The following is an 18,297-nucleotide window of genomic DNA, read 5'->3' as shown; positions in this document are numbered from 1 at the left end:
AATCTTTCCATTGTCAGAATTTTTTCTTTTAATTATTCATTTCATTTGTAATTTCTAGGGTATGTTCACTAAGTTTAGCCAGAAGGTTAAATTGTTTTAAAAAATAAATGTTTTTCCTTCCCAATTCATAATGAACTTTTATATTTTTACGTGATTCTAACAGAATCAATTTGTTACATGACATCACAGCTATAGAAGGTTATTATGGGAGTCACTGGAAATGACAGTTTCTGTTCCTTTGATAACAAAGTCCCAGTATTTTGGCTCTGGATCCTTGCCTGGCATTTGTTTCTTTCACTCATTATAAATATAGAAAGGGTAAATTGTGCCAACAAAAGATTAAGGAACATGGCTCCTGGCACACAGTAAAAGAGCCCTTGAAGTCTGAACTGGCACCTGACCTTATACGGATTTAACCCATCTCCCATCATACAATCCATTACCAGATATGTAACAATATCACTTCACAGCAGTAAATTTTGAGTTCAAGGTAAAGGACAAATCTCAAATTAATATTTTGTGCTAAAGATTATAAGATATGTCAACTCAGTGGCTGAGTTTTTTTATGCTGCTGATAATTACTAAAGAAGAACCTAATTTTGTGGGCTTTATTACTTTGTTGTTTGGAGATGCCGATAGAATACTCTTTTTTTTTAACACCTTTATTGGAGTATAATTGCTTTACAATGGTGTGTTAGTTTCTGCTTTACAACAAAGTGAATCAGTTATACATATGTTCCCATATCTCTTCCCTAAAACAAAGTTTGAATGAGTCTAAATGAGTAATTATAAATTAGTGCATTGTAAATTTCTATTTGGAAGAATGGGTAACTTTTCTATGTTAACTGACATCTAAACTTAGATATTGGTCTTTATAATTCAAGCATATTACATTAATGAAAAGCTTAATAAATGTGCTTAGTTGACTTTTTAATACTTGCAAAACAACATTTTAAAAAGATAGCATCTTTAAGTTGATATTTCTTTCTCAACCAAATGATACATTGGGTTACCCTAATGTTTCATTTGCTGCCTAATATCCCAAAGCAATTGCAGATGGAATAGTTTAAACTGGACATTTCTCCAGACAATAAAAGCACTAATATCTTTTGAAATCAGTTACTTTACTTAATTTATGCATGACTTAAATTGATAACCTGGTGGTATTCCACACATGTAGTATTAGCATTTTTCTATTGTTGTTTTGGGTAGACCATACCCTTCCTTCCCAGAGGTTGAGCTAAACACTAAAAACATTAACCCAAAAGAAAACTATGAGAAATGAAATCTAAAATATAACAACTATTACTGTATCCCCTCTTTGACTTGAATGGTTATAAAGAAGTGCTTAGGGATTTTCTTTTCTATCAGTGAGCAAAGGTTGGTGTGTTATAACAGATACTAACTTTTCATGGTACATTTGAGCCATTGGTGCATTGTGTATATCTGAGCAATATTACCCATATGTTTTTCATGTTCTGACCATCTGATGGCACTTATACCTTAAGTACCTCCTGCAAGGAGGCAGATAGCTTGGTGAGAAGGAGAAAGCATATTCTGAACCATATTTTCGCTCTTAGATCCTGTTTTGAAAATGTCTTTCTGAAAATTGAAGTTTCTTAATGAATTAAAGGAAAGTGTAAGCGTTATGAACATATATGCATCCTTCCTCATGGATAAACTACTGATTAGTTTTACTTTTGTTATTGTTTTTAAGTTTTTGTTACTGTACATGGAAAAGTCTTAAAATTTGCAGAGAAACTTTAAAGAAATATAAATGATAAGAAAATTTGCTTCATTGTTAAAAGCCTACTTATATTTGATGCAAATGTTAGAAGTGTGAACAGGGCTAGTAAAACTGTGATGAATTCAGCTGAAATAAAAATTTTTACATATAATGTATTTTTTTAAATAAATAAATAGGTTTTCCCCAGTAGTATACCCAATGTATATGACTCTGACAGTGCCTATTTAGTATGAGATTTTCATATTATCAGAATTGTAAGGAGAACAGTTATTAAAACAATGGGGAACACAAAATATTTCCAAGATTAAAAGACAACTGAAAATCGGTTGAATCAAAGTTCTTAAACAATGCTTATTTTATTTATGATGAAAGTTGAAAAGTGAATATGTTGGGAGGTTTTTTATTTACATTGCAGTACCATAAATATTCAAACTATTTTACGTAGAAGCCGAACAAACGCCTCTTGTCAGCATTAGCCAAAGATATTGGCTCTCTCTTCTTTTGTTTATCCCCTTCTAGTTTTAAGTTATTTATATCCCTATCTAGTTGTAAGTTACCCTGTCTATTCAGAAATGATAGGCAAACTCTGGACTAAATTTGTGGAAGAAACTAAAACCTTATCTATTAATATTTGAGAAGGTATGTCACTCTACTCAGATACACCAATATTCTTTAAGTAGAATTGTACTTAAAAACTATTTAAGGCTAGATATTCTGTTAGATTATTCAGTCATTTGGTCACCAAACAGTTACTGAATGCCTCCCGTATATGCCACATACTGGGGATTCAACAGTGAAGAAAACAGACCAAAAGACCCCACAAAAAGCAAAACTTCCTACTCTCGTGAACCCTATGTTCTGGTAGGGAAAGAAATATGTTAAGTAAGTAAAACATATATAGGATGTTGAGTGGTGTGAAAAGATAAAGCATAGAGGGAAGAGGATAGCAACTATTGGTATGGGCAGAGGTTAGAGTCTTAGAGAGAGTGGCCAAGGAAAGCCTCAGTATGGGTAGAACGTTGAGTAAAATGCCTGGTGGAAGTGAGAGAACTCTGTGTAGACACTGGAGGATGGACATTCGACGCTTCATGAAAGAGTGGTGTGGATGAAGGAAGAGTAAGGGGAGAGTAGTAGGAGATGAGGTTAGAAAGGGGATGGGGTTCAAGCCATGCAAAGCCTCGTAGATCATAGTAATGAGTTATTTCATTTTAAGGAGTCACCCTGCAGTGATTATCTTAAACTGGGCATGCTATGTTCTTGCTGTTCTTACCAGCTTTGAGGGTAACTAATGTAAAGAGAGCTTCATCTTTATGAGCAATTCCTTGGAAAATACTGAATATCTTTTAGGCCCTTGAGGCCTAAGAGTCTGTGTTATGTTGTCTCCAATGGACAGGAATGTGTACATTTTTGCCTTTTTTTTCCCCATTTCCTTCATAAATTCGAGTACATATTTAAGGATGAAATCAGTCTTCTACTTGCTAAATGCTCATTTTATGACCAGCCAAATTAATTACTTATGAAAATCTATTATGCATTTTTTCTTTTCTCATTTCTTCACAAGTCTTCTGGTCATATTTAATATCTCTCTTCTCATTTAGGTACTTCCTTTTTTCTTTTTCTAGATTTTCAGATGCTATATACATTAAACATCTTCACAGATTCATCTTGAGTGATTGCACTTTATGTTAAGTGTTGCATACCCTCTTGTCATTGAAAATGTGAAAATAATATTAGAAACTCTCATTATAATAAGGTTTTGTGTATATGCAACTTTCCTGCTCTTCATTTGCCTCCATCTGTCCTTCTCTGTAAAACTGAAGTCAGTTGTCATTGGTACCTATTTATGGACATGAATTTCAGTTCCAGTAAGAATATTATTCAATACCTGACACAGCTGTGCCTCAGATTGAGAGCTTAATAAATACGCATAGAAAATGTAACCTTTGCTAGAAAAGAAAAATTTGCCTAAATTCTTCTGTGTCAAACTTGAGAAAACAATATCACACTTGACAATACCTGGATTCAAAATGAAAGGCTTTTATATAACAAACTGCAGCAAATTTAAAAAGTGACTTTATATAGCATCTTTAATAATTTTGTATCTTAAAAGATTACATGTATTCCATATTTTCTGGTTTTTTAAGACATTATTTTGTTTTGTTTTTTCCTTCTCTTACATGTTAGTCTTTTACCTGTTTGTGGATTAGTATTAAGAACATTTTTTTCAAGATCTTTGATAAGACTTCCAAGTGAATTTATCTTCTAAGATATTATTTGCTACCAGCAAGTGATTGAATTTCTATATTTCCTATCTTGGCTACTAAAATTAAGAAAGAAACCCTGTCTATGTTTAACATCTGTCATTTGTTGAATAGGTTAAAAGAATTAGATACCTATCTTTTTGCAGTTTTTTACATCTTCAAAAGTGCTTTTTAAGAATAAAGGATAGGTAATCATATATTAAAAAGTATAAGTATTGCATAATTGTTATTACTTCTAAGAGTCATAGTTATATTCTTCAATTCTCTTTAAAGTGGAATTTCTAAGCTAATGAGGCTGTAATTTGAAGGAGCTTTATTATTCTGTCAAAAATATTCTAAGCCAGTTGATTTTGATAAAAAATAAACACAAAAAATAACTATTTTTTAGACACATATATCACCCTGTGTTTAAGTGATTTTTTTTAACATCTTTATTGGAAAAGTGATTTTGAAACTTAGAAATACACCCCTATTTCTTTAAGACTTTCCATTCTTTATAAACCTATTGTTGTGAGATTTGGATTAATTACTTTATTTGATAAATACTTAGCATTAACTGTGTTCTATACACCATATACATTGGTGAAAAATACAACTATGATCTCTTCCCTCATGAAATTCAATGTAGTGGGAGAGACATATATTTAAACAGTAATCGCAAATAAATTTATTATTGCAAATTATGCTATTAAGAGTTTTGCTCAGAGAGATAGTCACAGGTAGCACCTAATTTATTTTAGAGGTCTTAGGAAACATCTCTAGAAGGTAGCATTTGTGTTAAGACCTGAAAGATAAAAACAATCTACCCTTGCTAAGTGTTGGGGAAAGGGTTGGAATGGCCTTTGTGTCTGAGGAACAGGAAGAAGGGTAGAATGACTGAGGCATGTGCGCCTGGGAGAAACACGTAAGTAAGGTTGGAAAGGTAGGAGGGATGGAATGATGAAGGGCCTTACAGTTCAGGGTGACCAATTTGTTATTTCCAATGCAATTATGTTTTAGGCAGTGACTTTTTTTAAAATTAATTAATTTATTTCTGACTGTGTTGGGTCTTGGTTGCTGCACGTGGGCTTTCTCTAGTTGTGGCGAGTGGGGGCTACTCTTCTTTGCGGTGCACGGGCTTCTCATTGCGGTGGCTTCTCTTGTTGCGGAGCACCGGCTCTAGGCACGCGGGCTTCAGTAGTTGTGGTGCACGGGCTTAGTTGCTCTGCAGCATGTGGGATCTTCCCAGACCACGGATTGAACCCGGGTCCCTTGCATTGGCAGGCGGATTCTTAACCACTGCCCCACCAGGGAAGTCCAGCAGTGACTTTTTTTTAAGTGTTACTTTCAAAGAGTACAATAGGAAACACAATGAAAAGCTATTTTTCTGTCCCTGACTCCCCATTCCCTTTGGAATTCTTTTTAGAGGCAGCTGCCCTTACTAGTTTTTTTTTGAGGAGGGATTTTGTTGTTTGTTTTCGTGTGTTTAATTTTACTTTTATCCTTCCAGAGTTTTTCTATGCACATGGAAATATATATACAACTTTTTATTTTTAACACAAACAATATCTTACCATACATACTGCTCTGATCTTTGTATTGTTTTTACTTGACAAAATATCCTAGTCTTCTTACATCAGTATATATAGATTTATTTTGTCAATAATTGCATGGACTTTGCACTGCAAAGTCCGGCAGTGACTTTTTTTTAAGTGTTACTTTCAAAGAGTACAATAGGAAACACAATGAAAAGCCATTTTTCTGTCCCTGACTCCCCATTCCCTTTGGAATTCTTTTTAGAGGCAGCTGCCCTTACTAGTTTTTTTTGAGGAGGGATTTGGTTGTTTGTTTTCGTGTGTTTAATTTTACTTTTATCCTTCCAGAGTTTTTCTATGCACGTGGAAATATATATGCATATACAACTTTTTATTTTTAACACAAACAATAGCTTACCATACATACTGCTCTGATCTTTGTATTGTTTTTACTTGACAAAATATCCTAGTCTTTCTACATCAGTATATATAGATTTATTTTGTCAATAATTGCATGGTATTTGCTTACACAGTGCTTGATAATTGTTTTTCTAGTCATCTGCTACCATAAAGAGCATTTCAGTGGACTTTTTTGTACATCTGTTCTCACATGGAGATACATTTTAGGTTAAATTCTACTGTCATGAATATCTAAATAGATATGTTATAGGAAAGATTGTAGATATTCTCCAAACTTTAGACCACTGGATCAACAGTTCAGGCAGCATTAAATCTGAACTCAAGAGATTTCTCTAGAAAATACGTGACTCCCTGTGGAGCCTGTGCTTCCAGAAGCCTTCATAGTATTTTGTATAAAATCAGGTACATGTGAGAGATGAGTTAATAGATGGCAAGCAAACCCCATACCCTAGTTACGGCCGTAATAGAGATTTAAGTTTTTATGAATGCGAGTATCAGAAAATATTTTTCTTATCTCTGTATAATGTTCCTTTTGTCCACATTTATTTCATCTGAGTGTGCTTGACTATGGAGTCAGGATTTCTTTTAAGAAACAGGGAAGTGGGAGGTTGGGGTTAGCAGATGTAGGCTTTTATATATGCAATAGATAAGTGCCTACTGTATGGCACAGAGAACTATGTTCAGTATCCTGTGATAAATAAACCATAGTGGAAAGAATTTTTTAAAAAAGAATGTATATATATGTATAACTGAATCACTTTGCTGTACAGCAGTAACTAACGCAATGTTGTAAATCACCTATACTTTAATTTAAAAAGAAAAAGAAAAGAAACTGGGAAAAATACTCACCTCCAAAGTATTTGAGGATTCTCACTGATCACTTGTGATGTTCTGTCGTTATTCACTTTAACACTTACAATAAAAGAAATGCCCAGTGGGATTCAGAGTTCACGATGGCTCTCATTTGGGAGTTGCTATACTTTAGAGTGACTTGCCTGTGTAAACATGACCATTTTGGCTTTGGAGCCAAATATGGGTTTAAGTTCCTACTCTACTGCTTCTAGCTGTGTGACTTGGGGCAAGTTACTGAATCTCTCTAAGGCTTAACATCTTTCCTTATAAAATGAGGGATGAGAATAATAATGTTCCGAGAGTTAAATGAAGTAATATATATAAAGAACGTGGCACAGTTCTTAACACATTCTGAGTTTTTAATAAATATTAGCTGCTATTAAAGTAATCTGAGCTGAGGAGTATCATTAGTATAGATTGGATTTTCAGTTCAATGAACTATCAGATTCCTATCATGCCCAGATACTTCAGAGTAAACAATATCCAGCCTTTGAAAACTGTCAGTATTTTCAAAGCACAGGTAGTTACCCATTTTGACCTAGATCGTTTAGTCAAAATGTTAATTAAATAATTAAAAATTAATCCAAGGCATTCATTTCTTTCTCTTCCTACTAGAGCATTACCAAATAATTGAATTTTAATTTAGCAGAAAAGAAGGCTATTAATGTACAGGTCAGTAAGTTCTTCTTGATTTTTAAAATACAAAGCCTTTAGATTTTAGGAAAATATACAGAAAGAATTTCAGAAAGCAGCTTTCAGTAGACCAAACATTTTATCTAAAGTCAACCATAAACAAAGAAGGAACTATGATTCTGAGATAAAATGCAAAACATATTTGTAATAGGAAAGAGTTTGAAATGCAGTCCAAGCAAAATCACAGTTCACAGATTCAGAAATTCATAACAAGAGATGGACAAATCAAGGTTAGAAGACTAGTGGATAGTAAGTGGTTTGGAAGACAAGTAATCTTTGGAGAGCTCAAAACCTGTCCGAGGTGGATAGGAATGAACAGAATACCAATTTCTAAAATGTGTTGGATATATAGAAAACCAGGGTATGTAAGACAAGTTTGGATGATAAAATAATTTGGCTGAACTGTCTTCATCCCCTGAGTGTACTGAAGATAGATTTATGAAGAGTTTAATTTTAATAGTTGAGGTGGGAAATGATTAAGCTATTAAGAGTAGTTTTGAGTCCAAGTTAGTATAGGTTCTGGCAGTATTCCAGGGAGAAATGACAAGGTTTTTGCCAAAAATGAAAGATGATGTTGATGTCAATGATCTTTCAAAATGTTCTTGTATTTCCAAGGCAGTGTGGAGGTATGCTCAGTATCCATCTCATAAAGATGAGCCGTATGGGTTTTTCTATTTGAAAAATAGCTAAGTTGTTAAGGAAATAAAACATTTTTATTGTGATGAATTAAATATTTGACCTATTTTACTTCATTTTTTTAGGGAGCTAAAATTTTCGTTGTAGAATGGACATTGAAGTTGTTTTATATAATCCATAGGTGCATATAAACTTAAACTATTGAATAATTCCTAGAACATGCTTCCAAAACTTTTTACAGTAGTTGATCATAAATAAACCTTGGGGTTTATGTGCTCTCCTGTTGAGTGTAAGTTAGGCTCACTGACAAACTGTTTTTCAGGTGTAGTATGTTACTGATTAAGTGAAGTGAAATGTGCGTAAATCTTAATTTACTGTGCTAAGTATTCCCTAATATTAACATAGAACTTCGTTTAAAAAACATGTGATGATTCCCAAAGTATAAGCAAAGACAAAATTAATGAATTGATGACTTGCTCGTAGTATTCTATATGTATAAAATGATATATCTTATATATCAAATTGAATTTTTATCTGAACCAGGTATTGCTAATTTAATGAAAATCAGTTTTTAGGCATCTAAATTCTGCGTATATGATTAGTTTTCTGATGTTTCCTGTGTCTCCTCTGTACGCTCCCCTTCCTAAATCATTGAGTCTGTCTCATCACTCATCATCTCTCATTTCTCTTTCCTTGGTCTTGCTCCCCCAACCTCCCCTTTTTATTGAGAAATAACTGACATACGATCGCTGTGTAAGTTTAAGGCCTACAGCATTATGGTTTGATTTACCTGTATTGTGAAATGATTACCACAATAGGTTCAGCTAACATTCATCCTCTCGTATAGATATAATAAAAAGAAAAGAAAGAAAAATAGTTTTCCTTGTGATGAGAACCTAGGGTTAACTCTCTTAACAACTTTGCCCTATATCATGCAGCAGTGTTAGCTATAGTCATCATGTTGTATGTTAACATCCTTGATACTAATTTATCTTATAACTTGAAGTTTGTATCTTTTGACCTCCTTCAAATTCCCCTTCTCCATACCTCCCACCTCTGTTAACCTCAAATCTGATCTCTTTTTCTATGAGGTCTTTGTTTTTTTCAGATTCCACATATAAGTGAGAACATAACACTTTTTATCTTGCTTTGTCTGACTTATTTCAGTTAGCATAGTACCTTCACGGTCCATCCATGTCGTTAGGTTGTTGCAAACGGTAGGATTTCCTTATTTTTAAATGGCTGAATAATATTCCATTATGTATACACATACACACACACACACACACACACACACACACACACATACACCACAACTTTATGCTTTATTCATTCATCCATTCATGGACACTTAAGTTGTTTCCATGTCTTGGCTATTGTAGATAACGCTGCTATGAACATGGAGGTGCAGGTATCTTTTCAAGTTAGTGCTCTTGTTTCCTTTGTATATATTTTCAGAAGGGGAATTGCTGGATCATCAGGTAGTTCTATTTTTGATTTTTATAGGATTCTCCATGCTGTCTTCCATAGTGGTTATACCAGTTTACAATCCCTCTCACAGTGTATAGGGTTCCCTTCCCTTTTCTCCACATCCATGCCAGCATTTGTTATCTCTTGTCTTTCAGATGATAGCCATTCTAATAGGCATAAGTTAATATCTTATTGTGGTTGTGATTTACATTTCCCTAATGACTTGTGATGTTGAGCATCTCTTCATGTACCTATTGGCCTTGTGTGTATCCTCTTTGGAGAAATGTCTATTCAGATGTTTTGAAAATTTCTTAATTGGATTATTTGGTTTTTGCTATTGAGTTGTATGAGTTCTTTTTTTAAAATTTATTTTATTTATTTTATTTTTGGCTGCGTTGGGTCTTCATTGCTGCACACAGGCTTTCTCTAGTTGTGGCGAGCGGGGGCTACTCTTTGTTGTGGTGCACAGGCTTCTCTTGTTGCAGAGCACAGGCTCTAGGCACACAGGCTTCAGGAGTTGTGGCACGTGGGCTCCATAGTTGTGGCTTATGGGCTCTAGAGCGCAGGCTCAGTAGTTGTGGTGCATGGGCTTAGTTGCTCTGCGGCACGTGGGATTCTCCCAGACCAGGGTTCGAACCCATGTCCCCTGCATTGGCAGGCGGATTCTTAACCACTGTGCCACCAGGGAAGCCCCGAGTCGTATGAGTTCTTTGTATCCTTATCAGATACATGGTTTGCGAGTATTTTTTCACATTCTGTAGGGTTTTTTTTTTTTTCACTTCGTTGATGGCTTCTTTTGCTCTGCAGAAGGTTTTTTGTGTAATGTAGTCCCACTTGTTTATTTTTTATCCTGCTCATTGTGCTTTAGGTATCATATCCAAAAAATCATTACCAAGACCCACAACAAGGAGCTTTTATTCCTATGTTTTCACCTGAGGAGTGTCGTGTTTAGGTCTTAAATTTAAGTTTTTATCCATTTTGAGTTAATTTTTATGAGTGGTGCAAGATAGGGGTCCGTTTTTATTCTTTTACATGTGAATATACAGTTTCCAGCACAATTTATTGAAGAGACTGTCTCTTCCCCATTAAATATTCTTGGCTCCCTTGTCAAATATTAGTTGACTCTATATGCTTGAGTTAATTTCTGGGCTCTCTCTTCTGTTTCAGTGATCTGTTTGTCTGTTTCTATGCCAATACCATGTTGTTCTGATGAGTATAGCTTGAAATCAGTAAGTGTGGTACCTCCTGCTTTGTTCTTCTTTCTCAGGATTGCTTTGGCTATTTGGGGTCTTTTGTTGTTACATATAAATTTTAGGAGTTTTTTTTTTCCACTTCTATAAAAAATGCCATTGGAATCTTGATAGGCATTGCACTAAATCTACAGATGGCTTTGGGTAGTATGGATATTTGAACACTATTCTTCCAGTCCATGAACACAGGATATTTTTCCATTTATTTGTGTCGTCTTTGATTTCTTTCTTCAGCGTCTTGCAGTTTTCAGTGTAGGGATCTTTCACCTCCTTGGTTAAGTTTATTCCTAAGTATTTCATTGTTTTCGATGCTGTTGTAAGTGAGATCATTTTATTTGTTTTTCAGATAAGTCATTCATGTATAGAAACACTACTGATTTTTGTATGTTAATATTGTATACTGCAGCTTTACTGAATTCATTGGTTAGAGCTAACAGTTTTTTGGTTGAGTCTGGGATTTTCTGTACATAAAATCATGTCATCTGGGCTTCCCTGGTGGTGCAGTGGTTAAGAATCCTCCTGCCAATGCAGGGGACATGGGTTCCAGCCCTAGTCCAGGAAGATCCCACATGCTGCAGAGCAACTAAGCCTGTGCACTACAACTACTGAGCCTGCACTCTAGAGCCCACATGCCGCAACTACTGAGCCCACGTGCCGCAACTACTGAAGCCCACGTGCCTAGAGCCCGTACTCCACAACAAGAGAAGCCACCGCCATGAGAAGCCCATGCACTGCAACAAAGAGTAGCCCCTGCTAGCCACAACTAGAGAAAAGCCCGCGTGCAGCAACAAAGACCCAACGCAGCCAAAAATAAAATAAATAAATTTAAAAAAAAATCGTGTCATCTGCAAATAAAGACAATTTTGCTTCTTCCTTTCCAATTCTTTTATTTCTTTTTCTTGCCTGATTGTTCTGGCAAGGACTTCTAGTACTATGTTGAATAGGAGTGGTGAGAATGAGTACCCATGTCTTGTTCCTGATCTTAGAGGAAAAGCTTTCAACCTTCCATCATTAAGTATAACATACATACTTATATGTGGGCTTATCATATACGGCCTTTATTATGTTATGTTCCTTCTACACCTTATTGTTAACAGTTTTTATTAAGAATGGATGTTGAATTTTGTCAAATAGCTTTTCTGTGTCTATTGAGATGATTATATGATTTTTTTCTTTCATTCTATTAATGTGATGTAGCACATTGATTTTGCATATGTTGAACCATTCTTTCATCCCAGGTATAAATTCTACTTGATCATAGTTAATGATCCTTCACCTCTCTTAAATGTGTCTGCCTTTTATTCACTGTCCTTAATGTCAGCTACCTTGTCTGACTTTTATACATTGTCTTTAATATGAATTTAATACATTATTAAAAGCAAGAATGAAACCACATAGTGCCAGATTTTAACAATAGTACTAAAGTTAAAAAAGTTGAGACATCTTGGGTCAAAAATGTTTCTGAATCAATCTGTGATAGAGTCAGGTATCAGAGAGGGTTATTCCAAGAGAAATTGCATTTAAAGCACAGGATCAATTGTAATGAAGTTTGTTTAGGTTTTCACACTATTTTGATTTCCCCTTACTATGTAAATTAACTGCTAAATCCAGTCTAGTGTGGCCATTTAAACAGAAGTCCTTAAAAAAAAAATCTTAAGGTAAGGTAAGATAATCTCTTACTGTATCAAGAATTACGGCATTCAGAATAATTTTTAAAAATTATATACGTCTCTTATTAATGGAAATTACTTTTAAAAAAGCAGGCTGTGGAATTTAATTTTTCAACAGTATTCTCCCTATTTACCACTCACATAAAAAGATAATATCAATTTGTTATGGATCATTTACATCGCAAGGTCTTTTGGAAACTCTGTGTCCTTAAGCCTAATAGAAGCAGACCACTTACTCTGGGCCACCCATCAGGGCAATACTCCTGGTTTCCTGGGCCCATTTTCTGGATAGGTCAAGGGCCCATCTTTCCCCTTCCATCTAGTTGTACTACCTTGTCATTAACTTACTTATTTGACTTTCTTTCGTCCGTGGCCAATAACCAGTCTGCATATCATTTGGCTAACAACAGCCAAACAGAAATAAAGGAATAATGGCAAAAGAATGTATATCATACAACAAATATTTTTTTTTTTTTTTTTTTTTTTTTGCGGTACGCGGGCCTCTCACTGTTGTGGCCTCTCCTGTTGCGGAGCACAGGCTCCGGATGTGCAGGCTCAGCAGCCATGGCTCACGGGCCCAGCCGCTCCGCGGCATGTGAGATCTTCCCAGACCGGGTCACGAACCCACGTCCCCTGCCTGCATCGGCAGGCAGACTCTCAACCACTGCGCCACCAGGGAAGCCCCAACAAATATTATTATTGTTTTTCTTTAACTTTTTCAAATTTGATAAGAGGACTTTATTTTATAAAGGACTTTAAACATATTATTGGGTTAGTTTTTCATAATTATAAATAAATCTGATTTGTTTTACCCTATATAGTATTGAAGTATTACTATAGTTTTCATTTTAAAGAGGAGGAAATTGTGACTCATAGATTATTTAGTGTAAGCGTGTAAATCAAGAGTTTCTGAAATAAACTAGCAATCACCAGTATTAGCAATCACCAGTATCCCCAGACGGTTGTAAAAGTTCAAGGCTGGGGCCGTGGATTAGCTGGGAGTGGTCCACCAGCTGTGAGAAGAACACCTAGAGTATAAGAATAATAAAGGAACAAAATTGAAGACATATACTACTAGTGACATCCCTCTTTACTTCATATTATACAGCAATTAGGGATTCAAGAATATGTCCATGGAATCTATAACGTGTTGCAGGAGTGGTGATCTTGAAAATAATGCTTATGGAGAAGCTGGTAGTATATTAGTTCATTGCTAACCAGAACTTTTTTTCACTCCTTATTGTCACGAAGGTGATTAAAATCCTTATGACTAACTTAATGGTGCATTATTTATATATAACCGTCTCTGGGTAATTTCTCTACATCTTTCTTAAAATGAGTAGTCACTGTCTGACTTCCAGTTTCTTCTTTTTTCTCAGTCAGCTTGGATAGTTCTGCAGAATCAGGCCAGGTCACACTAATGTCCTTTCCTCTTGGGCTTCCCTCAAGAAAGATGTATGTGTTTACTGACTTCTCTCCTTTCCCATCATCCAAGCAATGAGATTAAGAAGGTGATGCACTGCTTTAGAGTAGACAACTGTTGTAAAAACTAGGTATATACTCAGTAAATATTTACTAAATCACTCTTACATGATGAACATAGTTACTAGGAATATAAAATACCATAAGTCTTTGCCCTATAGGAGTTGGTCTGTAGGAGTTTACATCTAGAAAATTTTGCCACCAGCAGATTTAAATAGAATGTCCACATTATGTCTTATATTCGAATACTGTCAAAATTGGTTCCTATGTAACATGAAAGTCCGTGAGAGAAGATAACTATAAACCGCATTTTAAAATACAGTTACCGGGTGAATATTTTTGCCATAATTATTACCTGTTCTCTAGGATGAAAGGAAGAGAACAAAGTGAAACTGCATTCATTTTATTTCTTGTTCCCATGTATTTACAGACTCTGTGATGTCTTAAATCTTTTCACAACCATACCCACCAAGCTGAATACCAGATTGAGTGAATGATGGGTGGCTTTTAAAGATAAATTTGTACAAAATATCCCTTTCTGTTTTTTCCAGTAGTAGTGGAAGAAGACTAAATACATTTTGACCAGAATCTGTTTTATCTTACTTGAATAGCATAGACCTATTTAAAATCAATTGAAGAAGATGCTGTGGTTATGGAAGCATCCTAACCACTGCTGCTACACCAGGGGAGAAGGGAAGAGAGAAGAAATAGTCCATAACAGTGAAGGAAAACTTCTCTGGGGGTGATACATATATATAACACTTTCTTCTGTGTAGAAAAGTGGAGAGAGATTGGGAAATTGTTGAAGGCTTTTTTGACTTATGGTGACTCCAGATTAGTGCTCTAAAGTATGGAATGAAAAGTATTCTTTCATCATAAATCTTGAATGTCTTATGGTGTGGTATTACACCATATTTACTGAGTGAATGAATTGAAAAATGCGGTAATAGTAGTTTCAGTTTTTTTCTCATTTTTTCCTAGCATTAATAAGAGCTGTCCTCATTCTGTACAGCTGTAAGTCTGTAAGATAAACAGCGTCCTGGTTATAGAAGGAAGACTTATCCATGTAGATACTAGAACCCGTAGGCAAAATTCTGGCTTGAGTGTACTGTAGCCAGGCAAGAAAACGATACCTACCCCAGAGAAATCTATTCAAGGCAGAAGGTGGCCTGTCAGATTAGATCCTGCAGATTTTTAGGGCACCCTTTCCCCTGTGTGCATTGCCCTGTAGTGTGCTGTCAGATACGACAGCTGAGCCACTGGCAACTCTATAGCTCCCTTTGTCCTCCTGACCCCACTGCTGGACTAAATGCTAACATGTGCTCTTGAAGCCCTTTCTGGCAATGTGGGTATTAACTTAAAGAAGCTCATTTCCTTCTGTCATTCTATCCATATTGTTTGGATCATGTTCTTACTATGGTCTACGTTTATGGTTATGAGTTTGGTAGTTTAATAAAACTGGTGTCTTTTTTGATAAATAACAATTATTTTTTGTTCCCAGGTATAATGATAAAGTATAACGAAAATGAAAAAGAAAATCCCAGTTATACTTGGCATTTTTCTCTCTGCTTGCTCATTGAGCTTGTATTCATGTCATAAATGAAAATAATATCCAGTAAGAAATAACCAACAATAACTTGAAGAGAATGCCCATGTAATCTAATAATCTAAATCTTTTGTTGGTCTCTCTGTGACATTTAACCTATCACTTTAATGAAAATAGTTTTAATTGCCTATTTGAACTTCGTGTTGTACAAAGTGACTTACCTACTGGGCTGTGCCTTCTGGAAGTTTATGATAAAATACTTGGAGTACTCCATGTGAGTGGTTTTGAGAAGGTCACATAGATAATAACTTAACAAAAAAATCTATATAAACAGTTAGTGAAATATTTACTGTTTGTAAAAGCGAAGTTTTGGGGTTATGAAGGGATAGAGGCTGCATTACTCATTTCGAATTGGTGATATTGGTAAAAGTCATCTTTTGTTGAATGAGGAAGGAAGATGCTTAAGGATTTTACGTCTGAATAATGGGAGTGAATTACCTGGCAAACTGTAAGGCAGGATGGTTCCATTTTCTTCCTAGAGTTTGATATCTAAAAACAAAGTTCTCACTAATCCCAAAGTGAACGACTAAGAGTTCAGGTTAAAGCACTAACAGTAAAGGTTAAATGATAGAGGCAAGGAAGAGGATTATAAATTGGATATGCAGAATAAAGTATGTTAATAAAGAAATCAGTACTCTCAGATTGCTTGAATGAGATTTCAGAGAAACGATGACCCTGATGATTGGGATGGGGAGAGTCAGGAATGGAGGAGAACGGCTGAGCAGCTCCAGCTTTATCAACAGGTCATATGCACAGATGACAGTCCCAGAGCCCTGGCATAGAGAGAGATGATATTGGGGGTAAGAGTGGAAGGCTTCTATAGTAAATAAAATATGACTGCATGCACCCTGTCCAAAGTAGAGCATATTAAGACTAGGAATCCAGAGATGGTGACTGAATAATCCTCACTGTCTGTTACACTGAGCTCCTGGCTCTAGATTGGAACTTAGAGGTCAGTCTAGCCCAATCCCTTTATGTAATGGGTGAAATCCAAAGAAATTGAATGATTTACCTAAATTCCTACAACTAATTACTAACAAAGTTGGAATGAGAAGACAGTCTGCAAGTTTATGTAGTAAAACCCTGTTAAAGTTAATCTTAAAGATGTATAGAAACTTTTTTTTCCCTTTAGATAATTAAAATTTTACTGAATGCGTGGTTCTTATCTCTTTCCTGAAAGTACTTATCCTAGGAAAACCATTTAAGTCAAATTACTTTAATAAAACTTTTTTTCCCTGCTTAGATTTGAGAACATTCAGCGTCATTGGGAACCCATTTCATGATGATCTGAATTAGTAGGAATATCTGTTCATGGCCAGACATTCTTGTGCTTCTAGAGGATCATAATTGTTTCTAGCACAGACTCACATTCTACCAGAAAAACTCCAAAGCAGGCATTAATTTTTATTTTATATCCAAAATCAAGTTTAAAGAAAAAGATATTTTCGATATTAGAGTGAACCCAATTTAGTTTTTCCTCCTAAGCAGTTACCCAGGAGAAAATGTCAGTATTCATCATCAGTAGTGCCAGTTTAGCACAAAAAATTCAGCAACGTGAAAATAGAAACAAACACATACAGAAATGTGGGTCTTTGTTCTGTGGATGTTTACTTCTCATGAGCTCTTTGTTTTAATTTATATCTTTCACTTTTAAGGTAAATACAGGTACTTCTCCTTTGTTTTCCGCCCACTGAAATCCTGTTCCATTCTTCACAGCCTTACCTACTTGCTGAATCTTTCTCCAGTTCCATAAGTCAGATTTCATTGTGTGTTTCTGAGCTATTACAACATATTACTTGTGTATATATTTAGCTACTATTTCACTGTATCTTTTAATGTAGTTTATTTCTGAATTTTTTATCTTCCTTGTTAGATCGAGAACCACTGGAAGAGAGAGTATCCATTAATCTTTAGTAGGCCTTCAGCAATTTACATGGAATCCTATGGAATTGAATTAAGCACTTCCACTTTTTTTAGGCTTAGTTTTTCTGCTGTAAAGTCCTTTGAACATTACTCTTTCCTGTCTCCTTTCTTGATGGAGCTCTGCCTCTGCCTAATGTATCACAGGAGACTCTGTGAGGCAGCTGGCAGAAGAGCCTATTAACTGTCTCCCTTGAGAGGCTGTAGACAGGGCAGCCTGCCAGGAGGCCTCCACAGCCCCTTCACACGTGGAAGAGTTTGGTCACGTGTGCCCCACCAGACACACGACAAGCGCATGTCCTTTCAGGACACAGTCACTGCTCTATGCCTGGAAAACTGCTATAGCTGAGAGAATTCTAATCTCTAGACAGCACACATGAACTTGAGACCCAGTACTTCCCCTTTGTAGTGTATTCTTGGGAAAGTCAATTAATGCTTAAAGTATTGTTAAGAGAATTCAATGAGATAATGCCTGTGCCAGCACATGTAAACTATTAAATACATACAAGACACTTCTAATATTAAACTCCTCAACCGAGGGTTTTACTTATTAGGGAAGACAAATATTTTTCCTGATTCTCACTGAAATCCCAAGTGTAGGGGGGCTCACTCCTTGTAATAAGATATTGCCAAACTAAGATATTTGCTGTACTTTATTAGAATGTCAACAGTCCTATTCTATATGTTTGCCTAAGATAGATCAAGTTAAGCCAATTTAATGTGCTAGAAAATTCATCCATCCTAGGAAATTTTTATACCTCTAAAATCTCTTATTC

General features: G+C 35.4%; 1 protein-coding gene across 3 annotated transcripts in view; it reads left to right on the top strand.

Moving 5' to 3' along the window:
* The window catches only part of FER (FER tyrosine kinase), a 470,748-nt gene that overhangs the window by 332,511 nt on the left and 119,940 nt on the right, over positions 1 to 18,297 (top strand). The gene's annotated exons all lie outside the window — the stretch shown is intronic.

This window comes from Leucopleurus acutus, assembly GCF_964270905.1.
Source record: "Leucopleurus acutus genome assembly, chromosome: 3".
Classification (NCBI taxonomy): Eukaryota; Metazoa; Chordata; class Mammalia; order Artiodactyla; family Delphinidae; genus Leucopleurus; species Leucopleurus acutus.
This window is presented reverse-complemented; position numbering and strand designations above follow the sequence as displayed.